The 23,910-nt window shown below is 42.5% G+C and overlaps 1 pseudogene across 1 annotated transcript in view; it reads left to right on the forward strand.

Annotated features, from left to right (window-relative positions):
* Nucleotides 1-23,910, forward strand: part of LOC110987265 (uncharacterized) — a 40,551-nt pseudogene that overhangs the window by 12,171 nt on the left and 4,470 nt on the right. The window contains exons 3-6 of the transcript XR_015427356.1: nucleotides 6,976-7,127; nucleotides 10,684-10,821; nucleotides 22,988-23,076; nucleotides 23,571-23,730. The product of XR_015427356.1 is annotated as an uncharacterized LOC110987265 (transcript). The remainder of the gene's footprint in view (nucleotides 1-6,975; nucleotides 7,128-10,683; nucleotides 10,822-22,987; nucleotides 23,077-23,570; nucleotides 23,731-23,910) is intronic.

Consider the following 23,910-nt stretch of genomic DNA (forward strand, 5'->3'; position numbering starts at 1 on the left):
ATTTTTTGCCTGACAGTACATACCATTTGCCTTTTTCTTCACTGTCCATGGGGTCCATCAGCATTGTTTATTCCTTGTATAAAAAGGTGAAACTAGCAAACACTTGAACATCAGAAAATGTCCTATCTGTCCAAGGACTTCAAAGTTATACCCCCCTGAGAGGTCTTATACACGTTTCCATCATGTAAAGATGTGTCTTCGTTTCAACTCCACGAGTGGGATACCATTCTGCCTTGAAAAATAAGTTCACCCTATTATCGTAAACTGTACTTGTTTTTTAATCGTCGGTATCCATAAATGGCAATGCAGAGGTTTCTACCGCTTCTGTCGGATGAGATTACAACCGGTTCCTCCCTCGTTTAGTGCAGGAACGCGATTATGCCTAATTCACTTTATGCGTATGACGTCACATTAGAGGGCGTTTTTTTCTTCTCAGGGCTACAGTCGTGTAAACCTTTTAGTGCATTCATTGTAACGATATTAAAATAACAAAGATCAGCCACCAAGACACCAGTAAGGCATAACATCTATTCAGCTGTATCTTTTTTCATGAAAACTGTGTAGATGAATACGTGAAAATAGGCCAACCTGGTAAAGAGTCTGCTATTTTCTAAGTATTCACTGTGGAATACAAATTACATTTTCTAGATCTCCACAAAAAAATAATAATGAACCTTTCGTGACGTTAGCATTATGGTGATTTGATTCTTGGTGGCCTCAAGCTTCTACGCGTTGCCGATATTTTCTGGAAAAGATATCAACTCTTCTATTTAACATTCTTTTTTGGAATTGTATACAAGTGTGCATCGCTTAGTAGAGCACTCTACGTTTGAGGGAGAATAAATTTTGATTTCAAATTTCATTACAAAAGTATCAATTCTTGTTATTCGGTAATGCCTGTTAATCAAATGCGATAAAATGTTAACTGACAAAATGCAATTTTGCTATATAATGTATATATAAAGCGTCTGGAGGATCTTATGTAAGTTATGTACAAACCTTATGCATAATATGTATACAGAAAACAAGCAAAAATGACCTTTTTATAAGATGTGCATCACACTTTTATTTCACATTATTAATTAGAATTATTTGGACAACCAAATACTTGTACCCAGCACATCGAAAGTGCGCGTAATCCTGATGAGAGAGAAATCCTAATTTTCTCAAGCCCAACTTCATTTTTAATTGTTTTCCTGGGGGGGGGCATGGCTTGCGTGAAAAGCTCTTAATAGCAACTTCAAGAGCTACGATACTCATTAACCTGAAGAAAAAAATCCCACCAGTGCGCGCTCTCCACCTACTCAACACGACATTGAGGCGCTTCGTGTGTCAGCCTTGGCCAGCGGACATCACAAACTGAGGAATTTAAGGGAGATTATATTAAAACTCTCCGGCAATGCAAGCTGAGAAGTAGTAAAAGGACAAAATCGAGAGAGAAAGAGATAGAGACAGAGAGACAAAGAGGAAAAAGGTCTTGAAATAGAACCCCGAATGAGACAAGACAAGATTGGATGTCTTGGAGAATGAAGTCTTCATTACAGGCCTGAGCGCGTTGGGGGCTACATTCCTTGGGGCAGAAGGTCACACTGAGGAATCTTGACTTTGGGGCCGGCCGACAACAAATAGGCTCAACCGCCATCACCAGAACGCGTGATTAGTGAAACATGATCTGGTAGCAGATTTTTTTTTTTTTTTTTTTGGTTTTGCCTCCAAGTGTAGGGCCCATGCCCATGCACTGTAATGCTCAATTTTAAATGCGGTCCTGCTAAACGCACCGCTCTGACCTATACAGCCCCGTTTTTAATTTCATCTGCAAGTTTAAAGGCGAGTTCTGGTTTTGGATTTTTATGTGACGAAATTTTGCATACCCACGAACAGTGTAATTCCATTCTTGAAAGAAGTCACATGTTACAATTATTTCAGAACCAAAATTTGCAGGAATGTGGGAAAAAATGCTGACATTTTTATTTTCTTTTGTTAGTCTTTGTTGTTTCGGTAAACGAAAGCAAGGCTTTCTCAAAAGTATCTTCTGTGACCAACTTTTGGGTCCAAAGAAGATCCCTTTAATGAACATCCCCCCCAAATGGCATAGAAGCTGCAGCACCGTTATTCGACAGAAAAATGGGAAAGTGCACTTTTTAAGCAAATAACCGACAGGGGATGTCATATAATATAGACCACTAGAAAGTTGCATCGAACATGATACTGTTTTTCCTCCAAAAGTGAACAGGGACTTTTAATACATAAAAAATGCGTGATTTGGGGCTCTCATTTAAGCTCCATACACAAATAAGGGAGGTTCTTTTACGAGCGAGGCCCAACGATTTCTCTTGGAAAATACAACCCACACACTTGCCTGCGCTCTCGCATTTAGTCCGAATACGTAAGAGTAAATTTGCAAATCTTAAGCTTCCTTGTCAGGATTTTTGCTGTTCGTTTATTTGTGTTTTTTGTTTGTTCGTTTGTTGTTTGCATAAAAAAGGGGACAAAAGTTTGTGCTGTGTGTTTCTTTCTCTTCCTCAAGTGTGCTGAACTCCCCCCCCCCCGCATTTTTTTTAGTATAACACTTTAAAGGCCATACCGGGGAAATTTTGTTAGCGATGCGCCTTTGGTTTTCAAATGAGGATCAGGCGCCAGTAATGAGCTTCCACTGCGGTGGTATTGCGCAGCCATCCAATAAAGCGTTTTAACTTTCCTAAATGCACACGCGTGTCAAGTTTAAGCACGCGCACGTAGGTGTGACGCCTTCATTGTAATGGCGTCTCCCCAGATTAGTCTGTTGCAAAATCGAATTGCCTCCATGCATTTAGTAAATTAAGCCAGTGTTGTTGGAGGTCTAGGTGTCAGGGGTTTAGATTCGATGAATTCTTTTATTCTGCTTTTACGTTCCCCAAGATATGAATTATCTTCCGTTTATTGCAATAATTAAATCCTGCTCATCTTTGAAATATAATTCATCTTTTAGAGGGATTCATATGGCTCTGGGAAAGATATTAAGAAAGGTTCAGTCTTAGATTCATCCTGTTAACCACATAGGCATGAGAGCTTATACTCTCGGTAACTTTATTTCGATCACCGAAATCAGAGACTTTCCGAATTGGACTGATACTTTTTTCATCCTCTGGTCCGGCCCCACGGATCGTTCCGGTTCGACGTCGGTACGGGGACCAACATCAAACAAGGACGCAAACTTGGACGGCAGTTTCATGCCTTTACTCGTGGGTAGCAGTCCTCAGTAATTGTGTCTTGTTAATTGATAGCCGTAGCCGCCGAAGGCAATTTATTTAATCGCAGTCGCGAAACAATAAAGCTTTGACATTGCTGGCTGCAACTCTTTCATTTGCGCTTGAGAAACTACTCCGTTTTGTGCCGGAGAGCGGGAGCAGGAAGTGTAAAATTAAACCTGGCTGGTTACGTGGGTATTATGTATGGGAATTGAGATGGGAATTGTCAATTAGACACCCACTGCGGCATTAAGAGTGACAACCAGAGGTGCATAATAGGATAACTTATTTTTAAATGGCTCAGAAAACTGCGAGAATGCATCCATTTTTAATGTTGACAAGCATGACTGTTGAATATGGACGTGCGTGACAAGCTCCTATCCGTTAAAGAGCCATGAACTTTAAGAAGACCTTTACTGGTTAATGCAAATGGCGTTTCTGCCTTTTGGTTGTTAATTATGCCATGAACTTTAAGAGGACCTTTACTTGTTAGTCTGGTTTTTTCCCATCCAATTTTGCAGAGTTCACGCATGTGCGTAGCGTTCATTCATATCCAATTGGATTCTACAGTTTTTCTTTGCAGTGTTCTGAGGGCTGATTTCGAACATTTACCATTTTATTTCACTTTGCTGGTGTAATGTCATCGTAGAGCTAACCCAAGTTGGGTTTCGTTAATCGTTGTATTAGGCATAGGCCTATACAAAAATCAATTTAGAAGAATTGTAAGTTGCAAAATATATTACTGCTTTTACATGGAAATGTAGACAGAATAACGCAAAAATTCAGGTCAAAATCATCCTGCTACCATAAATTTGTAATACCTTCAGATAGTCATGTGACTTTATTTTCCTTTTAGGTCGATACAGTATAGTCTTTAACATTAAGAACGCCTGTTGCTCTTGAACCTTACATTTGATCAAATCCTCCAAGAGCCAGCGCTGACTACATCAGTCAAACGTCAACGTCATATGACAGTAAGATTTAAGCCCTTAATTTGTTCTCTCGCTAGGCAACAAGGGAGGGGGGTATGTTTACGCTTGGGGGGGTACAGTCTTGTATCTTCGATGATGGGACGGGTTAGTTCTTGTAGATCTCCAAACGTGGAGGTTAAAGGGTAGCGGCAATGAAATTTTCTAAATGTCAGCCTGAAAATGCACCTTAGTTGTGTCTCAATTAATCTCCTTTGCAGTTTTTGTGTACCAATTCAAATGGGGTTTCTGCCTTTTAATTGTTATGCAGAGTATTTCCAAAGCTGTAATTCACCCGAGGAAGAAAATTTCTAATTTAGGCATACATTGGTTTGTGCACAAAAAACGCTTGCAATTTTAAAGATTTCGACGGCCTGAATGTTCTCTCCTTTGGTGATCCATTGCTTTGCAAGTACATAACAAGAAACAAATAAAAAACAATCAAGCCTTTCTCAGAAATGTTTTCATTGAGTAAATTCTGGGTCCACAAGTTGAATAGAAAAACGTCTACATTGAACCATGCCTTCCCAGACGACATCATAGCAACAGCGCCCTCAGATGTCCAGGAAAGCGCTGATGATTTTAAATATTTAAAAGAATGATGCACTCTGCAATACAGTTAACCCAGTAGAGGCGTCAATAGTTTTCATACATTGTAAAAGAGAATAAAGTTGCCAAAAAGTTATTTCCAACAAAAATCGATGGCAACTACACTTTAACCTCTGTTTACGCTGCTGTGGCGTGTTTTCAAAGACGAAGTTGTCGTTTGGGAACCAAGAAAAAGCACACGTTTCACTCCTGTTTGAACGGCATTTGAATAATCAAAACTTACGTTTGTTTGCACAAAAAAGAAATCGTACTCCTGACATGAGCAGGAAAGGTATGCGTAGGTAGGCCTAACCGAATGCTCACACAACTAAAAACCAATGGCGGAAATCTGTACTGGAGATTGGGATTAAAACTACGGCCCGGCCGTGGAAATTCGTGAACCGGGGAGGGGGGGGTGCTCCACCTCAACTAAACTCTTATATGAATTTACCTTTACAAAATAATTCTCGCTGATAATCAGAATAATTAATTCAAGGACAAGTAAGTACACCCAGAGGGTTGATTTTCAGAAAAAAACCCAATGTGATTGAGCAGGATTTATGACAAGCCCATCCACAAAATGTGGCTTGTTGGATTCGAACCCGAGATGCTGAAGGTGAGAGGAAAGTACCACTGACCCAGTATGACAACATCACACTGACAAATGACTCAAGCAAAACATTAATGAGAAATATTGGCAGTGTTAGATATTTGTTTTTCTTGCCGTAGTTCATGGTTCATTTGGCAAAAGATTTGATCACATTTTCCCAAGAACTGCTGAAAATTGTGGGCAGTTGGTATTTTAAACCGTGTTGCAGGAGAGTTGTAGAGAAAACACTACATTTTCTGGTATCATCTGAAATAACTGGCTGTAATACATGTGTGCACTAACCTACTTTTATATTAAAAAATTGTGTGAGACTTCAGAAAAAAACCGCTTCCATCATCCCTTAAAATAAATTTGGCTGTAATGTATTATCTGTGAGCACCAGCCTTTGTATTAAAAAAATTGTTTACAAGGATTCATTCTAAAATTATAGCCTACATATTCCCCAGGCCTTGTAATAAGCAGGTGCTGTGTAATATAAATGATTTTCGTCTTTGTACTCTCTGCCGAGTTCTTTTCACTGATAATAAGCCTCGATGAAGTGATTAATTGGTCTTGCTTTCAACAATACGGCACGTCATTAGGCCCTGTTATCAACAGTCAAAGTAGTCTCAGTTCGTGTCTGTGGTTGAGACTTCAAGCCTGCTTCATCATCTGGAGAATACTCATCATGGCGCAACGACATGCCCTGCAAAATCAAGTCACAATGTGATGGTGCAATCATTACATAGGCCTACAACATCTCAACTAAAATTTGCTATCGTCTACGAAGCTGTGTAGGGATATGGTAAAAAAATTTCTATTCCCTCATACATACGAATTTCTCCTCTTGTACGTACGACTTGTATCTCGTACATGCTACTTAGGCCTAAATGCCGTTTACAAATACGTACAAGATACCACTCGCATGTGCTACTTATATGCCGTACACGTACAAAATATCACTCACATGTGCTACTTATATGCCGTATACCTACCGATCATTCGTATGTACAAGATATAAGTCGTAGGTACGAGATATATGTCGCACGTACGACCTGCGACAGCGCAACAGCGTTTGGTGCGACCTGCACTTACAGAATAAAGGATAAAAAATGAATTATCGGTTTGGATTGTGTCTTAGAAATTAGCAAACTCTGCACGGGTCTCCAGACTTACTGTTATGTCTACTGTCGGCGTATGCCAACCTAGACCTACCCCTAGACACAGCATTCAGACACTACCTAATACTGGAGGGGATGGGGAATATTTTGCCTTTCCATCAAAAGTGGTCAAATGTATTAACCGTTGCTATGTGTATATCACATCACAATAGATAAACTCGATGATGGAGAGTTTATGGAGTTTGCAGTAGTAAGGTCATTGGCGCTAGTCTCACCCAGTAAGCATGTGCTATTCTTTCTCATTAGTTCCAGAAGAGCACTGAGTATGGTGGATTTGTCAAAAGCCACGTCAAGGGTAAAACTGCCACTAAAATGCCGTCAACAGACAATGGGGGATACTTACTCGTGAAGCTCCATTTTAATTATCGTTGATCAACCATTTTGTGCGGGAGCCTGACCTTTCTTCCCTCTGTCTTTTCCAGGGTGAATCCAGCTCACCCACAGATATCCTCAAGATGAACCCTTACCTCACCATCGTCATCTTAGTTACAGGAGTGGCCGGGGGTCTGGCCCTGGTCATCGGGGTGATTTTCTTTTGCAAATACTGCGTCAAGAAGCGACGAGCACCCGGCAGGTGAGCAATGGAAAGATAATTTTTTGTTTTGGAAAGCTACGTCCCCCCTAGCTGTGTCGATATTTCACGAAAACTTCAAAGGTATCGATCCAGAAGCGTGGGCTGCTTTTGGTGAGAGTTTACGGGAATGAACCCTATTTATAGTCCTTATTGGATATCCCTAAGCACCACAATAAGGGTGATTTGTCACACAGGCTGGTGCTGGAACACATTTAAAAGTGGTAAATACATGCAGTCCAAAAACACATTCTAGATTCGTTAAAACGTTAAACGGGTTAATAGTGAGTGCTAGTGCCTTATTAATGAGTGCGGCGTGTTTGAGTAGCTTCCACGAGTTGACTCAGGTGTGACCACGTGTCCCGACCGTCTTGCTTGTTTGACCACGCAGCACACACACCTGACCATCTTCAGGTCATAAGGGTTGCCTAGTGGAAGCTACTTGAATGTACCCGGTGTTTGCGTGAAACGGAAACGTAGACAACATTGCTTTTGTAGCGCTCACGTAGTTTTTCTTGGCTGTCGGAGATCATTTGAGCCAGTGGCAGAAAAAAATTGTTCTGTGATTGATCTCGTCGCCTGATTCGACTACCCTTTGCAGATTACAAACGAGGCATTTACAGCAAGCTGCAACAGTACAAAGCCTGCAGGTTGTGCATCATAATAGGCACTTATACTGAGTAACAGCTTCACCAGCATTATGTAATATACATTTAGCTAAGGGATGGACGTTGGACGTTGTCCATGGTTCCGAATCCTGAATGGTACACCAGTTACCTTTATCGCGGCAGCTTATTTATTTCCTCAGCTCTCTTTCTCAGCTTTGAAAATTCATTTACTTTCCTATCCAAATTTGTAGCTCATTTGAAGTTTTTTATCACTGAATGAGTCTATTCTCGACCCGTTATCAATTTGAGCCCGGCTCACCAGAGTGGCAACCCTATCACATAATAATATATTACCTGCACCTTTTGAATGATTGCATTTTGCTTTAGAAGCCTTGTACAGTTTAATAACAATGTAAGGTATTTGGATCGGGTGATCTCCTTTTCCCACAATTTGTTGAGGGTACAAGTCGTCTGGAAACTTCAAATATTAGCCACATTGGCTTGGACATAACGCTATACACATGTAGAAGTCTCGAAATCGACAAACAGTATCTGAGGACGACCTGTTATCCCACGAGGCTAAACTTCATAATTCCAAATTTATTCTGTTCGATGTGCGATCCCTTGAGGCGGGGTCTTCGGTAATTAGCGACCTTGCGGTATGTGAATCTACGGTACGTCTGGTGAAAAGGGGGAAAATATGAGTCGCGGATAGCGTCTGGACAAAATTAAGTCCGTTGGGATAAAATTACGGCTGCGAATCGAAGGCTCCCGGGTACCTCTTTGCATCCGTCTTGACTCTTCAGGTTTCACGGCAAGTGGCATTTGTGTCTTTCCTTTAGGGGAAGGAAGCAAATTTGTAATGCAAGCATAGCCCCCAAATAGTTATGAAAAACTTATAGACCGGTGAGAATCTTCCAGGCACTTGTTCCATTATACGTTTGACATGGTTGGATTCGGTTTACAGAACATATTCCTTCAACTCATCACTTTATATCCTAAGGGTTTACACAGTTCTGCACCTCATCTAACGCTGAATGCTTCTGGTGCGTTTTCAAGCTTTCAAAACGTCAAGTCATTTTAGCCTGTTAGACGCATTCTTACCATACGATATAACAAGAAAAATAATGTGATTTGGGTCCATTATAAGTGGTTTGAAAATTAAAACTGAAATAAGAAAATAATAATTCCACCATTTAGCACCAAAATATAGGCCTACTACGCTGAGAAAAAGAGCTTAAAAACTTCAAAATGAATTGGAAGATTCCTCATGAACGCATCATAGAACTAAGTAAATTTGCTTAAACCAAATTTAATGTCGCGCAAAGATACTTGTCTTTTTTCACAAAAATTAAATATAAATATTTTAAAATGTTATTGGATGCACAGATACTAATGAATGAAATAATTCCTTCCCGTCTGTGGTGGTATCAAGAATGATGGAAAGCGACGACAACAAACATCGACAACAGCACACGACCCTCGTGAAGACCATAAATTCACGCTGACTCGCGTCCGTTGAAGAAAATTCCCATTTCCGCCTATGATCGAGCCTCTTCCCCATGCGCAATTCACACCCATCCATCTACGACGACACATCGTGCAAAGAAAAGAGGAAGAGAATAAAGATAGCAACACCTGCGAACCCACCTGCTCGAGGTGTAAACACACGGGGGATTCAGGCAACATACTCGCGGGAGTTATCTTTTTTGCTGCGACCCCGCGTGGCGGAATTGAAAAAAAAGATGATCTGACTTCCGCCCCGGCTGCGTGTGACTGAGAAAGTCAGAAAGACGACACAGGGTATACCAGGCAAGATATGGGACGGAGGGGTAGCCCCTTACCTGTCCAATCCCTATACATTATTGTTACCTAACACATTCCCCTAGAAGTCTTCAAAGAATTCCTGAGATTCCGATGAAACAATGACCAACACAAAGGGGGGGGGTTCTCTCCGTCCCATATCTTGCCTCAAATTACACATTGGTATGGGGAATGGCCGCCTCGTGAAGCACAACGCCTTTACTGCTCCGACCCTCGACTATTGGGGAATGTGAGCGTTTTGCCACCTCCTGTGAACCTCGCCAAGGGTGTTCAAGAAATTGACCTCATTCTGAAGTGCACACACATCATGCCTGGTGTAACACTTCCACGGCACTGCGGTTTGTAACAATGCATATATAGGCAATTTCAGTTCATGTTTAAAAAGTTACGGCACTTCGATGCTAAGAGTGATTTGACATTGCCTTTATCTTCTGATGTTTTATTCCTTTGGGACTCAGTTTCTTAAACCAAACACTTTGATTTTCTGTATTTCTATAGTCGTTTCGCTTCATAGAATTTGCGGGGTTTGAGTCAAGTTTCCAAACTCTTCGGAAGCACTGTTGAACACAATCAGTCTGATAACATTCAGAAACTGTAATTGATTGACCGGAGCCTGCGTCTTGGGAAAGAGAGCACACTTATTACGTTTAGGTATCGAACGGCTTGTTTCATCCAGTTATGACAAAGTGCAGGCGGTATGATGTTCCTTCGATCGGTCTGGCGGTCTGAGGGTAGCGTCGGTACCGGTGGAAGCGGCGATGTATACGCACTCAGCAAAGACACAACTGGAACTCCCTGCCTGCTACAGCTTTTTTTGTACATTGTAGCAACGCCATAAAGGAGAAGGAAAGAACCGCGCATTTAGTTCGAAGAACACGTTTTTAACCAACAATAATTATACTCTACATCAACATAGTATTCTGCTCCCTCTATTACAAAAGGCCGCAGGGATAAAGTTGCCAACTACTGAAACGATGATAACTCTTCTTGCTGCTTTGTTCAATTAAAAGACGCTGTATTACAACTATTTTATTTTGCCATTGTGAAGAGCAAATTGAGCGCTTTTTATAGGAATTCAAACAGGATTGTTGGCATTGTTTTGACGCAGCACTATTTCTTTACGGCAGGGATCCCGCTTTCTTTACACCCGTGCCTCTCGATCTGGACTTGGACAGCCGGACCCGCTCTAATGCGAATCGACGATTGGAATCAAGACCAGAGGAGGTACGCTTACCAGTTGACGACGAGGATGGGTCTCCCGCAAGGTGAGTTATCAGTGAGGGCGCTTTTAGAGTTGACAAGGTCTAATCTATTAATACTCCCTCCGAAAAACCAATAAAAAATACATCTCTATACACATTTGCATAGGATGTACACTGGACAGCAAAAGAAACTTGCCATTTCTGTCAAAGGCCACACGTGCAAATTCATAAAAATTATTTGTACACAGATATGCCGCAATAAAAGCAAGTGATTATCTTTAAAACTAAGAAGAATTTGACATGCACAGCAACTTGGTTACTGAATCAAAAGTCACACTCAGAAGCACCCTACACCAAGCAAAAATGGCCTAATGAATGGACAACATTTTAAACAACCAATGACAAAGTGAACTCCCGTTTTGTCAAAATGATGTGCATGATGAGTGGTCTCTGTATAGGGATGCCATCCTTACTGACTATGCATACACATTATTGAAAAGTAATGATTTTTATTTCGTCCTGTGACACTGACTTCTGCGTAAAACTTAAGGCTCATTCTGTGACTTTTGATTCAGTAACCAAGTTGCAGTGCATGTCAATTTGTTCTTCTTAGGTCACGACACCTCGCTCTTCGCCTTGATTTTGCAATGTATGTATGTACAGTACGTACACAGATACGTACATGTACCAGGTCAGCGAACAGCTGGTGTGAGCTGCTCTGCGACGAATGACCAAGGCTATTGCCTCCACGGCTTATTGGGGTCAACTTATTATAAAATGCGTGCGTGTAATAAGCAGTACATGTACATGTACAGTATACGGTTCCACAGAAGCTTTACTGATAGCAAAGGCCCAACAGTGGCGTAGCTAGGATTTTACAAGTCACGGGGGGCACGAGGGAGGCACCAGCATCTTATGGGGGCACCAGCTTTCAGTGGTGTGGTTTTTGGGGACAAATTTTTGTTCCTAGCCTCGTTCTATGTCAATTCATCCGTTTGTTTTTCAGTGTGTGTGTGGGGGGGGCACTGGGGGGATCGAGAATTTGTGGAGGGCACCTGTCGCCCCCGTGGCAATGCCAATGAGGCCCAATCAGAATGGTAGTATGAAGGTGTCATGTTAAGCAAGCACTTGAGACTTTTTCCGTAAACGATACTAGCTCGTCCTCAATTATAATGCATGAATGTTTGTGTGATATTGGGGTGTCTAATCCAACGGCATGTCTGCGTCATAGGACAAGCGCAGATGTGCAAGATAGGTCGAACACTCTCCAGTAAGGACTGGTCATTCTCACACATACATTACGTCGATGAACATAGGTATAAATAGGAAAAGCTTGGTCAACAATGGTGACCAATGACGTCTAACGCTTCTATGCCACCGGCTTGTATTGATAGTCACACTCGCACTTGACACTAAGGTTAAGTTAGGCAAGCAAGAAGGAACAATTCGCATTTCTCGACTGCATATGGAATGGCTTATTGACATTTTAACGAGGTCGTGTAATTAAAAGGGAAAAACGCGGTTAGATTGGCCCCATTTTCCTGCCTCTTTAAGAGACACAGCTGTCAACTCGTCAGCCGTCACAATTCCGCCGAATCCGATCGTTTCAAACGATTGGGGGCATCCAGCTCCTCTGTGTTCCTCGAAGAGACATCTCCGAAGAGCCGGATGACAGACAGGGGAGAGATTTGACCGATAGAGTGTTGACGGCGAGTGGGCGTTTTAAGCCTTATCTCCCGGCCCCTCAGAGCCTACAAGCTACCCCTCTGAGGGGTTTCGTGCGCCTGCTCAACCACCCCCGTAGTTCTGATGCCGCCTATCTGCAGCACAGAATAATTGACAACTTTCATCTGCTAGGGCCGAGGAGTTTTTCTAAGCAATAAATGAAGGATATCGATTCTCCGGCACATATACCATCAATGCTTTTTCCATTCAAAAAGTCAGTGTCCCTAACCTCTCCCCGCATCAAGAAACCCACACACTTGAATGTCATTTGCCAAATTCGCCAAATCTTATTGAAGAACAATCAGATTGAGGGAAGAGCAGGCAATGGAATGAAGTCCAGTGTATATGTGAGAGGTTCTTTGTATATCTTTGCAAGATATACAAAGAACCTCTCAGCGTCGTATCCAGCTTTTGGCACAGGGGGGGAATTCAAAAGCGAATGCGGTTTTGGGCGCATTCATCATGATGTTGGGGAGAAAAAAATCAGAAGCCTTACGGCCCAACATGCTTGCTTTAATTTGCTGGTGTTGTTTTCTTTAGGTTTTGGTGCTAATATTTGAGAAATTAATATATCGATTGCTTTCTTTCCCACTCATAAATGAAGTATCCTTGGTAAAAAAAAAATCGGGGGGGGGGGACAAGTTTCCCCCTGCCCCAGCTGGATACGCCACTGGAACCTATGTAAAAAAGATCACAGAAAATGTGAAGTTACCCGGGTAGTTATCTTCATGCAGACCTGAATTCGTGTGTTCGTGTGATAACTAATAATGAGGCCATCGTTAAGATCAGATACAGAATTGTTATACAACGGTCAAAGATAGTGAATTTCTATTGGTCGCGAATTGATCACGTGATATGCTACAAGCGCGCATGTATCATTCACGCGTCGCGCGCACTGACGATGTTGCCGAGCCATTAATGATGGATAACGGTGATCTTTCCCCCACAAGTTGATGCGTCGTGTCTACTGCGTTGTAATTTGTGTAATCTTTGATACGAGGGCGGATAGCTGCAGTGGTCCTACGCGCCAGGTATTGTCGGAGATGTGCTCTGTGTGGGAGACAATTAAACACTGTGTCTGTTCGCATGTGCTACTCTCTTCACTCTGACCATGACAGAGACCTGCAAGTTATTAAACTTCTGTTTGTGCACCCAGCTATGCTCGTGGAACACGAGTAAGCTCTGATCACCGTTTCTGCTGCTTTTATATCTGTTTTTATAACACTCATGCTATCTTGTCAATACTTTTCAACGGAATTTTGTGGAAATGATGCCTTGAAATTCAACCAATCGACAAAACCCAAAGTGCTTTATGAATCCTGGGTTTCTATGTAAAGAACGTTTATAAATCCTAGATTTAATATCTAATTTACCGTTCACGTGTTTCAATTTCAATCTTGCATTTTATGCACATGTTAAACATGTAAGACAGTTCCAGTTCCATGGTATAACAAAACCATTGTTTCCTACTGTGACGGGGTCCATGGGTTTTGTAAACCATCGGGGGCATATGGCACCCTCGGCTTCGCCTCAAGTGCCATTTGCCCCTTCGGGTGTTCAAAACATCATGGACCCCAACACCGCAGTTAAATGTACAACGTCAGTTTGCACCTTATACCAATTCAAAATAACAATCCAGCTTTAAGTTTAGTCAAGTTTAAGCTTTGAGAACTGGATATGGGCCACTGGCGGCCGAAGGGGGGGGGATATGGGGCCAGTGCCCCCCACTTTCTCGAGGGGGGGGGGAGGCTGGCCTCCCACTTTTTGCAGGACCTATAATTGGGTTGGGCTCCTTGCATTGAGCTTTTAATGGCTGATGCCCGATGGTTTCATAACTGCCTCCCCCTTCAAAAATCGTTCCGCCGCCGGTGATCTGGGCCCAATTTCACGGAGCTGCGTAACATTTGACAGAAAAGTCGTGCTATAGCAGAAAAATTTTCCAACTGTAAGCACTGTTTCATGGCGGTGCTTGGCCTGGTTGTGCTTACGGTTGCATGAGTGTAGAATTTTTTGTTGTTTTGTCACTATGTTAAGCACATTTTCTCTAAGGTAGGCGTGCCTTTTGCTGTGCTTACCAAAGCCAAGTCTGCCACAATGACTGTCAAGCACCGATACAAAGATCACCTTGTTGAAAATAATGGAGTAACTCCCTAACTCTTCACATTCGAACTATTGAAACCCAATCAAAAACTTCCCGAGCACGTTTCCCGTGGCCCTGTTCGCTGTTCTTCGTGGAATACGGGCCCATCTGAGCGGAGGAACAAAATTACCAACGCACACGCAACGCAGTAGTATACGAAGATGTAAAGCGTGTATGTTCTATAACTGAAAGTGGTTTTAATCGTTCGGAGGGTAAAAGGGAAATGGTTATCAAGCGTGGGTGACAGTAATGGGTCCCCTGCGTGATCCTGCATGTTTCAGTAAGAGACAACTCTCGGCCAACAGCATCATACCCAAAGAAAGTATCACCACGAGAACCATTCGAGTGGTTACCAAAAGCCCCTCGGGGACCTATAGCCTTTTGGAGGCAGAGTACTTCGTTAGGACCGCTAAATTTTAATGAATACAATCAAGCGAAATGAGATGGACAGAACTCGGTGGTCCAGAGGGACGTAGAATGAAACTGTAAAGCTGAAAGCCATCGGCGGTTAATTTCCCTTGGAATTAATCACCACAAAGATGGACTTCTTACCGGATACATCGAGAGCAGCATTTCGTTTTGATGTCGCACAAATCAAGCAAAATGAAAATAAAAGTTTCCTGCACGTGAAAAAAGAATGTTAGATTTGACGGGCACGTTCATTTCAAATGGCGTTTGAAATTTATTTCTCTGATGAAAGATTAAATTCTACGAAAATAAATTTATTTAAACACGAGTATATTAATGAGACGAATAGGGAAATCTTACTTAGAACATGCTTAGAGCACGCCTTTTAAATACAGACACGAGTGTAAGACCACTACGTGTACTCCATTTATTCACAGCATTAATCTGTTCTTATAAAAGGTTTCAAGACGAAAGGAGTCAACATTGCAAATCCAATTTTTTTTGCTTCACCCCCAATGGAGATTGATAAACTGACGCAGACCGCAAGACGCATGACAGTTTGAGATTCGTTATAATCTTCTGGGTCATGTAGACAGTGCACTCGAGGACAATTAACTGTATCCAACAGGAGAGGCGTGTGCGTCATATTTTGGCCTGTCGCACAATGACCGCTCCTTGCAGGAACACTATGGTGAATGTGAACCGAATGTGGCATGTCAGGTTACTTGGTTCAAATTTGATGTACGGCAGACTCTCAACCAGTAGCTGATTTTTGTGCCTCCTTTTTTTCTCTTGATATACGCTTATTGTGTGTCACTATCACTCGTCACACACAAATGCAATAAGCTATTTGAGTTTGCCACAGTAACGCAGGTTATTGCTGCTTTTAGGCTCATGATCCACATCCACAATACACATGTGTTATTGTCATTGCTATACGTCACTTTAAATTGTGCATCGTGACTTGTTCACAGATGTAATTCTTTGATTTCTTTGTACAATGAAAATGCTACAAATCCCGTGGATGTTTCCAGCCAGTTTAAACTGTCTACCCTGCATTGTTCATTTTAGCGGTTAAATAGGCCTATGACATTTTTATTTTAGCGTAATATAGCAGCTTTATTTTAGGAATGCAGCGGTTGCGGGGCAAATGTGATTTTTATCAGTAGAGGCCTAATTGTGCTGGACCTTGCGGACTCGCGTCACCCCTCATTTATGGAGCAATTGACATTCACGGTACTTGGATGGGATTGGTGCAGCAACGGAACAGTAGGGTTTTCCGAGGGTCATCTAAGCGCAGCCTAATGATTTTAGGGTTGGTGACTCCTGCATCCAGCACTTGGGGTTCGATCCAGCAGCTGATTGCATATTGCGACCTTGGGCAGATCACCTTACCCCAACATGACCCTACCCACCTCGTGGTATATTAAGTGGGGGTGAGGAGGCCGGATGGACGTGCGCCGAAAATACATGGCTTCTGCAGTTGGTCTTGTTATGTTAGTCCGACGAACAATTAAGTGACACAGCGTCTTTCGCAGCAGTACTGCTAGATACAGCCTCTTGTAGTCGTTATCATTAGTTACCCTTTGTGCCCGCACGCAGAAGTGCCCTTATGTCTCACACACATTCTTGAAAGACTCTTGAAAGGCAAAAACGGACTCGCCCAAGGCTCTTATAATAATTTTAAAAGGCTTAATGAGAACATAGGTCATGTCACGAGGTAAAAGAATCCGTGAGCTAGTGTGCATAGCCTCCGCACAAGTATGTCCACAAGTTTTGGTTTCCTATCAAAAGACTTGTATTGGTGGTCCTTGGAGCAGCGGTGGTCATCTAACACACATTGTATGCACTCCTTAATAACTTGGGAGAGTATACCTCACAAGAATTTTGAGTTACAGCTAGCACTCCGCTCCTCCCGACAAAACCTCGCAATCGACGAAAATAACCGCGACGAGGCAAGCTATATCCGTCGTGTATCGACGTTGCCCTTAGACCCGCAAACAGCACATGCTAGTCCAGGAAGTACCTGTCCTACACGTACGAACATGGGCTTTACTCGATTGGCACGGCTTTTTTTCAGTTGCTTGTGCACGGGCAAGTGGACCGATCTGTGTGGGCCTCTCAAACGATCAGTCGTATCGTCTGCGTGAACTCTTACCTCCGTACAAGGTTCTCTCACGCCTAGATGTATCTGTCAATACCCTCTTACTTTAGTTCCGGCCCTCGACTCCTTCGTGTCTGATTGTGTTGTTTTAACCGCGCGACACAATCGTGCGTTCTCCCTCATCACACTCGGACGACGGACAGACTTCTCTCCCCCTTCTCTCTCTCTCTGACAGAATTGGACCTTTGTACAAGGTTGTTGGCATGGTGATTTTTGACCTCATGCGCTGGTGAGATTCCGCAGTTTTTGGACTGGGAGATAATATTGACGTGTGCTGACGGCTAAACGGGCAGTTGAATTAACCAAATTAGTTGGAGGTAGGATGCGCTCAATATTATTCGCTCGAGATACAAGAGAGCACCATATGTCCAGACTGCAGGTGTGCACTAATAGTCGGTAAAGTTTGCTGCAGTGGTGTATCTGGGGGGCAAAAAGGGCCATCGCCTCCAAAAAGGAGCCAAAATATTTTGGGAAATTAATGACAAAGGTGATTTGTGGGTTTCTTTAATTTCCCTCCCCTCCAAAAGTATGTAAAAGCACCAAATGTAGCTCAACCCTCCAGAAAGGCCATAAAAGGTTACATGAAAAAATTTTTTTGCCCCCAAGAAAGACAAGCCCCCCGAACATTTGGCTCTGGATCCACCTTCATTTTGATGTTACCTTTTGGTCAAGGGCCTATTATTTTCTTCTAGGGATGAAGGTAAAATTGGTCCAGCATTAATTTGCATCGTCAGAAAATTCAGCTAAGCCCCACTTTGCTTCTTCAAATCTCTTCTCTTTCGAAAATGAATGTTATTAAATGACAAGCAGTGTTCCCCAAAAGCTTTTGATTAAGGTATTTTGGGACAAACATTTATCTAGGTAAACTTCCACCGCATTAAACTGGAATACACAGCAAGGCTTACCTTGCTACCTTGCTAAAATGAGTTACAACCCTAACGTATAGTCGCCACGTTCCTAATTTCCCCACCTTTTGTCAAGTCAGATTGGTTTACACAGTAAGAGGCGAAATAAGGGACCTGGCGACTGTACGGAACGGACGTTACATGCCAATGTGAGAAGATCAACATTCCCCTTCGTTGACAAACGACCAACTGAAATTAGCAAAGCGATTTTATAGATTCTCATAGCGTCACTGCAATCATGAACCAGAATAATTTTTCATCATCTCACTTCAAAGGACAGTTTATCATTTCAATTATGCGTACTCCAAATGCGGGTGATCACCTGATTCACAACAAAACAGTCGAATACCGGCCAAGAAGGTCACGTGACTATTTAGTAATTTCCTACATCGTAATCAAATTATCGATTTAACATCTCAATAGCGACTGAGCAGTAGCTGCTTGAAACCTGATAGCTTGCATCATTAGGACAGTTCGGATAATTATCTTTATTTTACACCTTGCATCTTAAACGAAGGGAAGTGATCCTGAACACTCATACTGTCCAGCACAGCACACTTAGGAAGTCCGGAATGTGTGTTCAATCTATTTCTACCTTCTTTTGTGATTCTGCTATCGCAGTTAGCGCGCGAAGCACGAGATCAGCGTTCACTGTCAGCTCAAACAACAGGCGTGTGTTTCCTACAGACGGCGCTACTGACAACTTTATTGACTGTCAGATGCTGGAAATGGTCTGTACTTTTGGAATTACGATTTGAGGAAATCCATCCGACGCACCAATGTTACAGTCGGTAATAAACGTTTGACCGCGGTTGGATCCATCCATCACCGCTGTTGCTGCTGGTGACGTCATTAAGGTGGTCGTCGATCTATAGTTCCCGCCAATTTTCTTCTTGGGTTACGATGTGTATGCCCGCGAGTGTTTATGCTAGAGTCTAGATGAAAGTGAAATCTCCCGCCATTACCACGTTCCCGTGTTGGCTGTGAGGAGAAATTCCAGATACTGTAACTGAGTGTGATGAGAGTGTAGTGCATTGACCAGCATGTTGAGTGTTTGAAAAGCTTTTTTTCTTACCGCAGGCAGCATACATGTCCCTGCCTCCTATGAACGCAACGAAAACAAGTCGTTTTTTTCTCAACATGCGATGTCCACTTAATTGTGCAACCTCAGTGATATTTTTATTGCGTGAGATTCCTCAGTTCAAGAGGCCTACACTGTGCGTTTAATCCAGTAACGCCGACGTTAGTACGCGTATGCGTTCACATTTACTGACAATACATGCTATCTGCACAGATACATATCATTAACAGAACAAAAACCAATGTTTGCACACTCCACCGCAGAAATATGCAATGCTGTAATTTTTAAATATATGTATCCACAAAGTACAAAGCACAGTTATGCACACCCTATTCGTTCTTTGCACGCTGCTGCCATAGGCATGCAGAGCCTCGATCTGGAAGCTTTACACAATAAATATAGCCGGTTCAGTGATTTCTGTGTATATTTGCTTTTGTAATTTTGTTCGCGCATTACCCATTCTGACGCGATTGTACAAGCTGTCAGTTCGATTCTTTGCATGCCTATGGCGGCAGCGTGCAAAAAGCGAACACCTGTTTTTATTTTATTCTCTACTGTGACGTCACACTTTGCGTACAGGTGCGCTCTCCTATGGAGCCCGTAGGTCCCCACGGTCCACTGAGCACCATTGGAAATAACACATATAGGCAAAATGTGGCGTCATCAGTACACAGAATAATCAGGGAGTCTCATTTTGCATCGTGCTCATGGTTGTTTCTGATATCGTTCCGCGCACTGCCAAGCTTGCTCGAAAGTACCCGAACCTAGGGAGCAATCAACAGCGCTGTATGGTTTTTGCTCTCCAAATGCAGAATGCGGGGGGGGGGCACATAGGCTGCACAGAGGATCGATTTCAAGATGGCTGGACGTCTTGATAAAGAGTTCCGTGCAAAATGCCAGGTGCTTGAGCGGGCTCAGTTTACCTGGGGTGCAAATTGTTTCATTTGTCTGTCAATACTACACTTACTAATATTAATGAGTTATAGTCACGATCTGAATTCTTGAACTAAATGGGAGGGGGCACATCTGTGCAAAACAGTTTATGTTGTTTTCTGTGCAGCGTTCATTGTCCATGCATATTGCACAGGAAACGTGGTTTACTTCCAATACAAAAACACATCTTCAATTTTTGTTCTTACACCCGGCAAGATGGGACGGAGGGGTACCCGGCCCTCCTACATGTCCACACCCTATAGACCTTTTTTCTGTGATGTCACAATTGTGCTGGACCGCGATGTGTTGTGATGGTAATGAGTGCATAGTGTTGTGATGGTAATCTACCTATTCAAGATGAACTAGTCAAATATGCAGCGTTCACACGTGCGCTTGTACCTGGCTGAAGCTGCCCGTAGGATTATGCTATCACCGTGGCCAAGGCGTGGCGTACAAAGTGTGGACCTCTGCTCACAAGAAGTCCTTAAAATGTAGGGGACGATGGCGTTGTGGGTGGGTGAGTTTTTGTTCTGCATTCAACTGGGGACCCTGAAAAATAGAGGACAATAAGGTCCCCGATTGACGACTGTGTTCAAAATATATGGGTGGTCTTCTAAAAGAGGAACAATAGGCGGTCCCTAGTTGAAAAACCAACAGGGCTTATGCGCAGCGGTTTGCTCAAATATTTTTCTGTTGCTACACCACAATCGTTTTGCCAAACAGCTGTTTCAGAGCGGAACAATCAATGAAACTACTGCACACAGACTACCTCATTCTTCAGTACTTACGACATGAATTTGCTTCGATAGGGAAACCTGTTATTTCACGAGTGAAATATATACAATGTAAATTGTGGCCCTCCATACAAAATGGCGGTTAGCGCGTGTAAAGGAAAAAGTACTGATATATATCTCCTGCCGGGTGGCCACATTGTAGGTAATATGTTGATGCAAAATACTCACGCTGGCGATTCTGTTTTGTATTTTTAGTCATGATCATTGTTTTGTTCGAAATAAATATTTCTGTCATCCAAAGAGTTCCTGTCTAAATTTAAACGGTTCAATAACCACACGAAGCTGTGATTTCGGGAAAACGGGGAGGGGGGGGGTCACAAGACCCAAAGCCTATACGGGTATAAAATCTATCTACCCTGAACATGAAATTATGTACGCTGCGAGTATTTACACGCCTGTCGCCTGCCAAATGTGACGCATACCTGTGCGGTAAATGAAATTGGCAACTGGGGCGTGCTGTGCATGTGCAGTTGCATCGAAACCAGACTGACGAACTGTAATGGGCACTTGGCAATGCATGGACATTTTGGCGGTAATCCCTCTAGGCAACCGGTCCCTGGTAAGAAGAAAAGTGCAGTTAACGTGCACTTTATTGACGGGGGGTACATTCTCGCAAAAAAAATACATCAAAGAGACCAACATCGAGTTATTTCTGTCAATCGTTGGAATTATGGAAACGCACCATTTTCTAGGCGTTTCAGGTTATGAATTATTTAAATTGCATTGCACGCCCTAAATGCATGCAGCGTCTTATCCAGGGCAGCAAGTTTTCCCTGGAAATGACTGCTTGTCTGTAGACAGCTCTGTGCTGATTATTAAGCAGCATCTGGTCACCAAACGTGTACAGGTTGCAAGTCTGCCCTTCTTATCACGCATTGCGCATTCGTCTGAGAGTGGCAAATTGGTGGATGTTTATTTGATGTGTGGATCTGATCTTGTTTCAAAGAAGAGAAAGTCTCTTGGACTAGTTCACATTAGGGTCTTCACTAGATGGTAAGCCTCTGGGGTATGTTTTCCCCGCCGTCCAGATGTTCAGTTTTTGTCTGAGGCGAGACACACGGGACATGTGCGAAAGAGTATTGATTTGTGCATGTGCAGATTTCTGGAAACAAAATTTTCTAATACTTCCTTCTGTAGAAACACACCGAACATAAAATACGGATTGTCTTACTTTGTACTGAATTCTATCGTGCTGCTACATCGTACTACATAATAGTCTATAGATACTATTATGATGTGATCTTATCATATAACTGTTTCGGAAATGCAAGCAAATCCCATTTGCAAATCCTGCATTGGTTCAATTTGCTGCCCTGCACAAATGAAATGTAGGCCTACCAGGATCATTCTGAAACCAGGCCATTTCCTGTTGGGGATGCTTAAGTTTGAGTTATGTAATTGGGCTTATGAGAGTGAAATTTGACAATATGTTGATCCTCAGCACCAGCAACAGACCTCAAATGCCAAAGGAGACAATGTGTAACAAAAGCAGAGTTGTCAGCGAATTTAGTTGTTGGGTGCATAATAGATCCAACCATTCCGTCCGCCCAACAAAAAATATTGCTGCGGGATGAATACATCTTCTCCTTAAATAAAATGGCACCATATTGCAAACATCTGTCCATGGCATGAGACCTTTTATCCCAACATCTGAACGACCCCCTCCCCCGAAATAGTCTGGAATTGAAACCATCCCAAACAATTCCCAACCCTTTGAAAAGTGCTGGATCTGTCTCGAGGTGCCTTGTTCTCGACTGTGTTCCTTATATTACCAATTCATATGAACCCAGTAATAACTCTATAGTTAAAAAATACGAATATTTGGTGACTGCGAAAGTATCATTTTCATAAGATACCGACAGAAACCCCGACTATCTGGTCAAAATACTCACCAATGTTTACAGAGGCCTCAATATAGATCACTATTTTGTTCTCAGGCGATCAAACAAGAAGGACAAAGGACACGTACGGGTCGCATGATTTCAAGGAAAAAAGCCTTATGTCCATTACAATTTTTTTCTTTTCATCTACAGTTATTTTTCTTTTCACAAAGTATGACTTTTTTATGATTTCTTTCAGACTCCTGGAAGACGATGATGAGAACCTGGATTCTTGCATCGCCGAATATCTTGCCACGGGGGAGGCCGCGTCTGCTGATCACTTACCCGGTAAGTATAGCAGCCGTCAACAACTGCAAGCTCAGAAAAGTGAACAGCTTCTGTGAACGAAAGAGGGCGCTATTCAGCCTATCAACAGCGACGTGAGACACACTGGCACTCGGTCATCATGCGTGCCCATAGTTTTTCTCAATCTTGTAACCTGTCTGTCTTATGCTCCATGAATACCAAAAAAAAAAAAAACTGACCAATGGAGAATTCTTCGTTTTTCTTAGTTTTCATCAGGACGAAAGGTATAAAACCCTTTCGTTACCAGGTATCCGAAAACATTTGATACAAGAAAACATCAACGTCAGGTAACTGACATTATTACTTGCCCAGCCGTGAAGTATACTTGAGCTGGCCTTGTTTACTGCCTTGGAATGAGTTAATCATTTGAATCAAATGCAAAGGTGAAACAGCCATGATGTCCTGAAAGGTAATCACTCTCCATGGCACTTCGTATTTGGGGTTTTCGTTTAACTGTCACTATCTCTTCTCGATAGACATTCCTGAGGAAGAACCGCTTACAGCTGGTGAAGCAGAGACGGCCACAATTGACTTCTCGCCAGAACGGGTAGAGGAAGAACGCTCCCCCGTCTCGCCTCGGCGAGTGTCCTTCCAAGTTGTTCCTATCAAACAGAAGCAAGCAAAGTACGTCAGGAGGTATGTCTCGTGATACTTATCCCGATCTTTCACACTTCACACACAGCTAGAGAATGAATTCAGATTCGTGTGCCGGGCTGAAATATAGCTAAACTTTAAACATTTTATTAAATTCCAAACGCTGCTTTATAGTTGCTGTTAACCGCATTTACATAAATGTATATGTAACCAAACTTCCAG

Source organism: Acanthaster planci, linkage group LG12, assembly GCF_054643075.1.
Source record: "Acanthaster planci isolate LZ-2023a linkage group LG12, COTS_SCS, whole genome shotgun sequence".
Taxonomy (NCBI): domain Eukaryota; kingdom Metazoa; phylum Echinodermata; class Asteroidea; order Valvatida; family Acanthasteridae; genus Acanthaster; species Acanthaster planci.